The sequence below is a fragment of the Miniopterus schreibersii genome, assembly GCF_964146895.1.
Source record: "Miniopterus schreibersii genome assembly, chromosome: 5".
NCBI lineage: Eukaryota > Metazoa > Chordata > Mammalia > Chiroptera > Miniopteridae > Miniopterus > Miniopterus schreibersii.
Genome location: NC_138106.1, coordinates 27228001 through 27236603, shown reverse-complemented (window position 1 = coordinate 27236603; position 8603 = coordinate 27228001).

The window sequence follows — 8603 nt, the reverse complement described above, 5'->3', positions numbered from 1 at the left end:
CCTGTGAGTCATTTATTTAGTCTACAAACAATGCTTGGAATGCACATGGGTTACTGGACCTCTTGTAGCTCCACACCCCCAGCCCTGCCAGAGGTCCCTGGTCTATAATTTGGAAAAAGTAACTGTAAAAATTTTCCCTAAGAACCCCTATTTGTGCCTTGTGTTTTTTGGCAATGTTTAATGTGAATATGTTAATTATTACTGGTTCATTTCATTTTAATAAGGCTGCCCGTATCACCTTCAGGCACCAGAGAACTCAAAAATATGTGATTGCTGTATTTTTAATTTTTGCCTGTTTATATGCCATCTTAATTTTTTATATTTGAAGAAGCTATGATCTGACATTTAATAAGCCACTAAAGCAAATCCAGGACATACCATCTGTGTGAAGGAAAGCAAAGTAGCCATTTATTTATCAGCTGCCTGTTATATAGCAGGCCTCACACTGGATGCTGAGGCAGAACCAGCTGATGAAGAAATGATTCTGGCCCTGAAGGAGCTGCAATCTCCTTTTGCTTCAGAGGAGAGGGGAAAGGCAGGGGAGGAGTACAGGCATGCACAGAGACAAGTGAAGGGGCTGCTGCCTGGAGAAAGGGTTGTGGAGGGCTTCCAGGAGGAGGTGGCCTTTATCAGACTATGGGACAGGAAAAGGGGAGGGAGACATTCCAGCAAAAACAAGCAGCTTGAGCAAAGGCACAGAGGACTGAAGAGCATGCAGGCAAAGAATACTTCAGCAGGACTAGAGAAAGTGCTGGTGGGGCAAGGAAAACAATCTCCTAACTCTGTGAATGTATAACACACGTTCTTTACCCCATGCCCATCTTCTGACATAGGGACCTGGGGTTTCAAATCCTGATTCAGCCAGCTGCCTGGCCCCCTGGGCAATGTTGACTGAGTGAATGACACCACCAGTTAAGAATGTCAGTGACTACCCAGCCGGGCGAGGCTCTGTGGTTGAGCGTTGACCTAGGATCCAGGAAATCGGGGTTCGATTCCTGGTCAGTGCACATGCCCGAGTTGCGGGCTCCATCCCCAATGGCACTCTCATCATTGACGTTTCTGTCTGTCTGTCTCTCTCCTTTCCTCTCTCTGAAATCAATAAAGATATATTAAAAAAAAAAAAAAAAAGTCAGTGATTCCTGGGTGTTAGTGAGAGCCCCTGTGAATAGATCACTTCCTGCATGTAATTTTGGGCATTCTTTTAGTTGCTGTGTGTAGGGCCAAGGCCTCAATTTCATCACTGAGCCCCAGCTTTGAAACATGAAGCTGTCCTATGGCCCTGCTTGCCCAGTCTCTTCTGATCAGAAGCATCATGGCATGCTTTTACTAAGGCAGACTTCTGGAACATCATGCCCTGCTGCGAGCAAGAATCTGTATTTTTGATACCTGTGGTCCTGAGCAACCCCATCCCACACTGTGAGAAACACTACACTTATGGAGTTTGTCTTTCTTCCCCTTTGAACAATTCTGCATGTTTTCAGCGTGTCTGGACACCAAAAGTGTATTCAAACAGCCACCCCTTTTTCATGTTGTGCAAGCACCTTGATACTATCTTTCGAGAAGAGAGAGTTGCCTAGTGGCTGCTGTGACCAGCCAGCTGGGACACGCTATCTGGGCCACCAACCTCACTCCTCGTCTGCAGTGAGATCTCCCCGATGGCCCTTCATCACTGGGACAAGCTCTTCCTGACAGCCCAGAGCTTTGCTGCCCACAGAGGCCTGGGCTCCCCACCTGGAGCTTTGACACTGCAGCGCCTGACCTCAGCTCAGACACCTGCCTGCTCTTGTAAAAGGTCATTTTCTTCTTGTTTTCTTGAAGTTAATTTAATAACACCTTCGTTTTTAAAATCTACCATTTTAAAAGTACATCTTATTATTATTGTTTTCATCTTGCTATTCTTACATTACTTTGAACTGGCTGTTGTTTTTCATGCTTCCCTTCTTTCTATTTTAAATTTTCAAAACTCCATTCTATTTTTCCCATCTTTTTTATTATCTCTTTAAAAAAAGTGAAAGTAGTAAAAGGGAGAAAGCTGAGAAGTGGGACTTTATTCCTAACCTACCTGGGAGAGCAGACTCTGAAGTCAGAATACAAGGTGGGAGTCGGGTGGCCCTAGGCAAACCAGGACTCCAAGTGCCTGTTTTCTTGTTTCTAAGACGGGACGATGCCATTCCTGCGCGACTCACAGCTGTGTTATGTTGATCAGATCAGAGCACGGAGAAGTTCTCGAAAACTTTGTGCATGGTTGTTCTTATAACACCCATAATATTCAAGAGAAAGTTAGAGGAATAACTACATAAAAAGAACACCATTGCTATTTTTTAAATGTGTATACCTATTTATCTAAAGCGAGGAACTTCTGTGCCACTCTCAATACCTAAAATTACATTTTTTCACTTTTGCCCCTTTTTGAAAAAACCAAATGACTTTTTATTGACTTTCTGTTGTTTGATACACATTTCCATCTGGTGCTGTTCATTTTACATCCCTGTGTTATATATATGCATTGGCCTGCTTCATTCCTTAAGCTTTGATAGTTAAAATAAAAATTTTTTTAAATGAGTATAACTCTATCTTAATGAAATATAGCTTATTAGAATGTCTCTCTTTAAACTCAAATTTAGCTTTACCAATGAAGCAGTGGCTTCTGCGGAAACTCATATTTCCTTCTCTAATCTATTTCTTGGTCCCACGTTCCCACTAACATTCCAGCTACAATCTTCATGGGAGTTAACAATGACAATCAGAAAAAAACATTACCTTATGCATCTGGTATTTGAGATGCTTTTTATTTTATTACCCAATAAACTTTTCAGACAGCAATCTTTCAGTGCCTTGGCATCTGGAGCTAGGCATCTCCTAGGCTGAGCTGGCTCTATAGCAGCAAATTCATGGATTAAAATGCTAAGTGAGTTGTCACTGGCAAGAAATCTGTTATGAGGACAATGGGTGAGTCAAATTGGGTGCCATGTGATGACAAGAGGATCAGGGATGCTCTGGTGTTGGGGCAGCCTCTTGGCCTGGGCTCTAATCACCCGAAATGCACTAGATTAGAATTTGTCACTCAGGACACACCTGTGGGAACACTCAGACCATCTCTTTGCTCTTTAGTGTGAAGACATCAGCAAGAAACCTATCCCTATCCTTGCTGTGATCTAACACGTCTTGAAAAGATGAAATTGCAGACCTAGAGCCTAACCCTCAGAGGCCGCAGCCCCGAGTCCTTGAGTGGCTCAAGGTGGCCTGGAGGACTGCAGCAGCAGTGGATCAAGAAGGCTCATCTCCAAACTCCGAAGACAGCACTCTGTCTTCTCTACCAGGCCCCTTCCCTGACCCTCTTCACCCCGCTCCCACCAGCACCAACACAAAGGCGATGGCTTTGCGGTGTGGCAACAGAGCCCACGCGCAGGGCCTGGCTGGAGCCTTGCGGTCGGGGCAGGGTAAGAAACAGGGGCACCTGGGTTCTTGCTTGTAGCAAACAAAGCAGTTTCCCCTTTCAGTTCAGCATAGGCCACCTGAGGAGAATTTGAAAAGAGAAGAAAAAGGAGTGAGGAGAAGTGAGAGGAGATGCAAGGATGCAGCCCGAAGAGGGCTCTGCCTCGGAGCGGAGACCATGGCTACCACAAAAGAGGGCTCCATTCGCAGCCTCCTCGAACATCCTCAGAGACCCATAGGATTGCCCCTAGGACTATGGAAACTGCGTTACCGCACAAAGGTACTGTGAACTTCAGTTGTTGAAATGCTCATTTGAATCACTGAAGATAATTAAAAACTGCTTTCTCTCCCCACCAACAGCTGCAAAATACCTCATCAAACCCACCTGCACTGCCTGGGGGGGGGGGGTACATCAAGGCGTAAGGGAAAGAAGAATTCCATTTGGCTTACCTTTCCCAGTCACTAACTCTCAATGCCTCTGAGAGATGTCAGAAGCCCACATTTGGTGTTTGTAAGCGTTGAGATTTTTTTTTAGGAGAATGGGGCTAGCCAGTTGCAGCTGGTTGTGACTCTTAGCGATCTACAAGACATGGGCACCTAGGTCAACAACGTGCCCACCACCGCGTTGCACCATCTGCTTGTGACAGTGCATTCCTGGAACTCTGCGTCTGGTAAACAGCTGTCACGAGAACCATTTCTCCCTGACACTGCTCCTTTTATTGGTGACCTCTTGGTCAACACTACCAAGCAACATTGTTTGTTGAGCCTCAATGATGACCTTACGATCTTTGCTCCCACTTTTTTATATCAACCTCATAAGCCTCCCTCAGCACACACAAATTAGCAGCAAAGAGTATTGAAGGCAATGATAGAAATAGCACAAATACTGTCTGAAAATGATTAACTCACAGACATTAAAGAGACACAAACTCAACAGAATGATGCCCTGCAGAGTATTGTGGCCATTTAGGCACACTAGATTGAAAAATGGTTAGGAACAGATAATTTTAATAGGCTTAATTTAAACTGAGATGACTCAAGAATTGCAAACAGAAATTTTCTGCGTGCAGCAGCACCATTCAATTTAGACTGAATTGCGTGATGATTAATTAATTTGAGACAGTGCTCACTGAAAAATTGCCATAGATGTGCATCTGTCAAACAGATTTGCCTCAGATTGTCAAACCTCCGTGACATGAATGACACAAATCCAGGGGACTGCCCAGTCAGTAGATGGTCCCTTGCTCTTTTAATGAGAACTGCCCTCACTGCCAAATATCACAAGCTTCAGGCTAAAAGAGGCAGAATTCACCTAGCTCCTCAACCCAGGGTCTCACAGAACCAACCCCATATTAACTTTTGAAAAGATGTTAAATAGAAAACAAAGAATTATGGAAACTGAGAGCCGAAAAAGGTTACATGCTGTGATGATTAGTTTGATGTGTCAACTTGGCAGGGCCACAGTACCCAGGCATTTGGTCAAACATTGTTCTGGATGTTTCTGTGAGGGAGTTTTAGATGAGATTTACATTTAAATGAGTGGACTTTGAGTAATGCTATTGCCTTCCAGAATGTAGGGAGGTCTCACCCAATCAGCTGACAGTCTGATACAACAAAAGGCTGACCTCCCCCAGCAAGAGAGAATTCTCCAGCTGACTGCCTTTGGTCTTGAAGTGCAACTCCTTCCTGAGTCCCCAGCTTACAGCGCTGCTCCATCAGATTTTGACCTCTCCAAGTACTCTACAATCGCATGAGGCATTTCCTTACAATAAGTCAATCTCTAGCTAGTGGGGAGATAGACAGATAGATAGATGATAGATAGATAGATAGATAGATAGATAGATAGATAGATAGATAGATAATAGATAGATAGATAGATAGATAGATGATAGAGATGATAGATGATAGAGAGATAGATAGATAGATGATAGAGATGATAGATGATAGATAGATAGATAGATAGATGATAGAGATGATAGATGATAGATAGATAGATAGATAGATAGATGATAGATGATAGACAGACAGATAGATAGATGATAAAGATAGATAGATAGATAATAGATAGATAATAGATAAATAGATAGATAGATGATAGATAGATAGATGATAGATAGATAGATAGATGATAAAGATAGATAGATAATAGATAGATGATAGATAGATAGATAGGTAGATAGATAGATAGAGATAGATAGATAGATAGATAGATAGATAGATAGATAGATAGATGATAGATAGATGATAGATAGATAGATAGATAGATAGATAGATAGATAGATAGATAGATAGATAGATAGATGATAGATACATACCTCCTATTGATTCCGTTTCTCTGGAGAATGCTGACTGGTACATATACCATCTAATTCCATTTTTATAATAGTCTTGAAATGACAAAATTAAAGAACTGGAGAACAGATTTGTGGTTGCTACAGTTTAGGAGTCAGTAAGATTAAGAAGATATAAAAGGGCAACATGAGGTTGTGGTGATGGGAATGTTCTGTATATTGACTATTTTGATGTCAATATCCTGGCTGTGATGTTTTATAGTCTTATGTTTCAATGAAGGAAACTGGGTAAAGGATATATGGGATCTCTCTGTATTATTTCTTACAACTACATGTGAATCTACAATTATCTACAAAAGTTTAATTTTTTAAAAGTGGAAAACATATATCTGTTTTGATAATTTTATTGTGGCCCTCCCTGAAGTCTGGGAGATGAACTTGGATTATCACTAAGATGAATAAGCAATCTTGCACCTGTAATATTAAATGGGACCACAGTCAACCCAATTTAATAAGCCAGAAACCTACCTGCCATCCTGAGTTCTTCATTTTCCTCCTCTCCCAAAAGCAATTATGAAAAAGTCTTGTCTGCTCTACCACCAAAATAGATCTTGAATCTGTTACTTCTCTTTCCCTCCTATCATCATCATTTCTAGTGAGCAATAGCAAGTCTGAACTGTTGCAAGAACCTTGCAATTGTATCTCTCCTTTTTATAGATGCCCTCATTCAATCCACCCCTCACTCAATCGCATAAGTCATCTTAAAACATATATTGGATCACATCATCCCATGCTTAATGCCCTTCAGTGACTTCCCATTGCCCTTCAAATGAATTCAAGCTCAGCCCATGCCCTACAAGGCCCTGTGTGACAGTGGCCGCTACCTATCTTCCCAGTAACATTCCTTTCCACTTCCTCTTGCTCTCCTGCTTTACCCAAACTTCTCTTATTCTTCAACCTAAGATCTTTCCTCCCTCAAGCTTTGCACATACTTCCCTCCCTACTCTGGTATCAGATAAAAAGACACTTCTTCAAAGAACACCTTTCTGAGCACCTTCTCTAAGGTGGGAGCCCTCCTATAGTCTTGCTCCTCAGAACTCATTTAGTTTCTGTCATAGAATGTAAGCCCCACAGGAGCAGAGCTCCTGTCTGTTTTGTTCCCTGTTGCAACTGGTGCCTAATAAAATGTTCACTAAGTACTGCATTTTGTGAATGTTAAATCAATAAATGTCCCAATGTCAGCCTCAAACACCTCCTTCCCCATTGCAACAAAGCGTGTGGCAACCTTTTTGAACTGCCTTCATTTATTAAACAAATATTTATTGAGCATCTACTGTGTACTATGCACTCTCACAGGCACTGAGAATAACAAGATGGGCAAAGTCTCTGCACTCACGGACCTTAGGTTTGGTGAAAAAAGTGGTACAAAATAATAAATAGGCAAAAAAATAATTAAATAATAGCAAGTAATGAAATTTAATAATTTTAATATTTAATAAATACACATTTTACTATATTTAAATTTTAATTAACTTATTAATTAACATCAACATTTAATATTTTAATAAGAAAACAATAGTGAATAATTAAATGTTAAGTATATAAGTGCTATGAAGAAAATAAAGTGGAGTGTCAGTTGCAGGGTGTAGCAGCCGGTGTCTACCTTAAGAAGCCTGCTTGGAGAGCCTCTTGGTCATCTGCACGCACCAGAGCCCGCCACATATGAATGGGGTGGAGCGCTCTAGGCAGAGGCCCATCCACTGCAAAGGGGCTGGGGCCAGATCACATTAAAGGAGCTTGAGTGCAGTGGCTGAGCCCGGAGGAGGCCAGGAGTGGGAGAGAAGGTCTCAGAGTCAGGGAAGACTACCTCAGGCTGGCCCCTCAGGCCCTGGTGATGAAAGTGGGTTTCGTTCTAAGGGTGACGGGGAAGCCTTTGGAGACTTTTAAGCAAGGGATGCTATGGTCTGGTTTAATTTTTAAATCAATGTTGGCTGCACTGTCAAAAAGGGACCATAGGGCAAGAATGGAGGCAGGTCGCTAGGCAGTGACACTCAGGAAATGCTGGTGGCTTCCAGACAGGTATCTGTGGAGACGGTGGGAAGGGGAAGACCACCTGGGGACAGGTTTCATTGGGAGTCTCAGGAAACACTGCCTTGCTCAGGGACTAGGGCTTTCCGGCCCTTGCTGTCTTGGCTCGGCCCAGCTTGAGCGCACCCCCACACCTGACGGGATCAGAGGGGAATGCAGCCTGCGCGGATCGCTGGCGTTCCTTCTTCCCGGCCACAGAAAGCAGCTAAACTCATTTTGCTGGAGGGAAGGGTAATGAACAAGTGAGGGGGCGCTCTTTCCTGCCCTAGCAAACTCCCACCTCGAGCTGCTGGCAACCACTATGGAGGTTACATGAAGGCAGAAGTCATGAGAATGTGACCTGAAGGAAAAGAACAATCTCACGGAGCTGGGTTCACTCTGCCCAGCGAGGCTCTCGGGGCGATTCTGGGCCCTGGGGCACCATTGCGCGGTCCCCACCCGACAGCAAGGCAGGAAAACCTGCCTTCATCCCGCTGGCGGGAAACGCGGAGGCCCGGGCGCGACGGGACCCGGCTCCTCGCGGGGGCGCTAGAGCACGCTCCGGGAGGCCCAGGGGACGCCCAGCTCCCCGCGATCCGTGCACCCGCCGTACCTGGGTCCTCCACGCCCGCCCCGAGATAAGATTTCAGCCCATCCCTGCGCGGTGCTGAGGAAGCTGGGCTGGGAGGCTCAAGGTCCCGCGTCCCGCCTTAGCAGGTGGCAGGGGGCGCTCCCAATCCCGCGCGCGGCGTGGCCGACTCTCTCTCCTAAAAGGAAGCTTCAAAGAGCAAAGGTTAGTGCGCAGCAAAG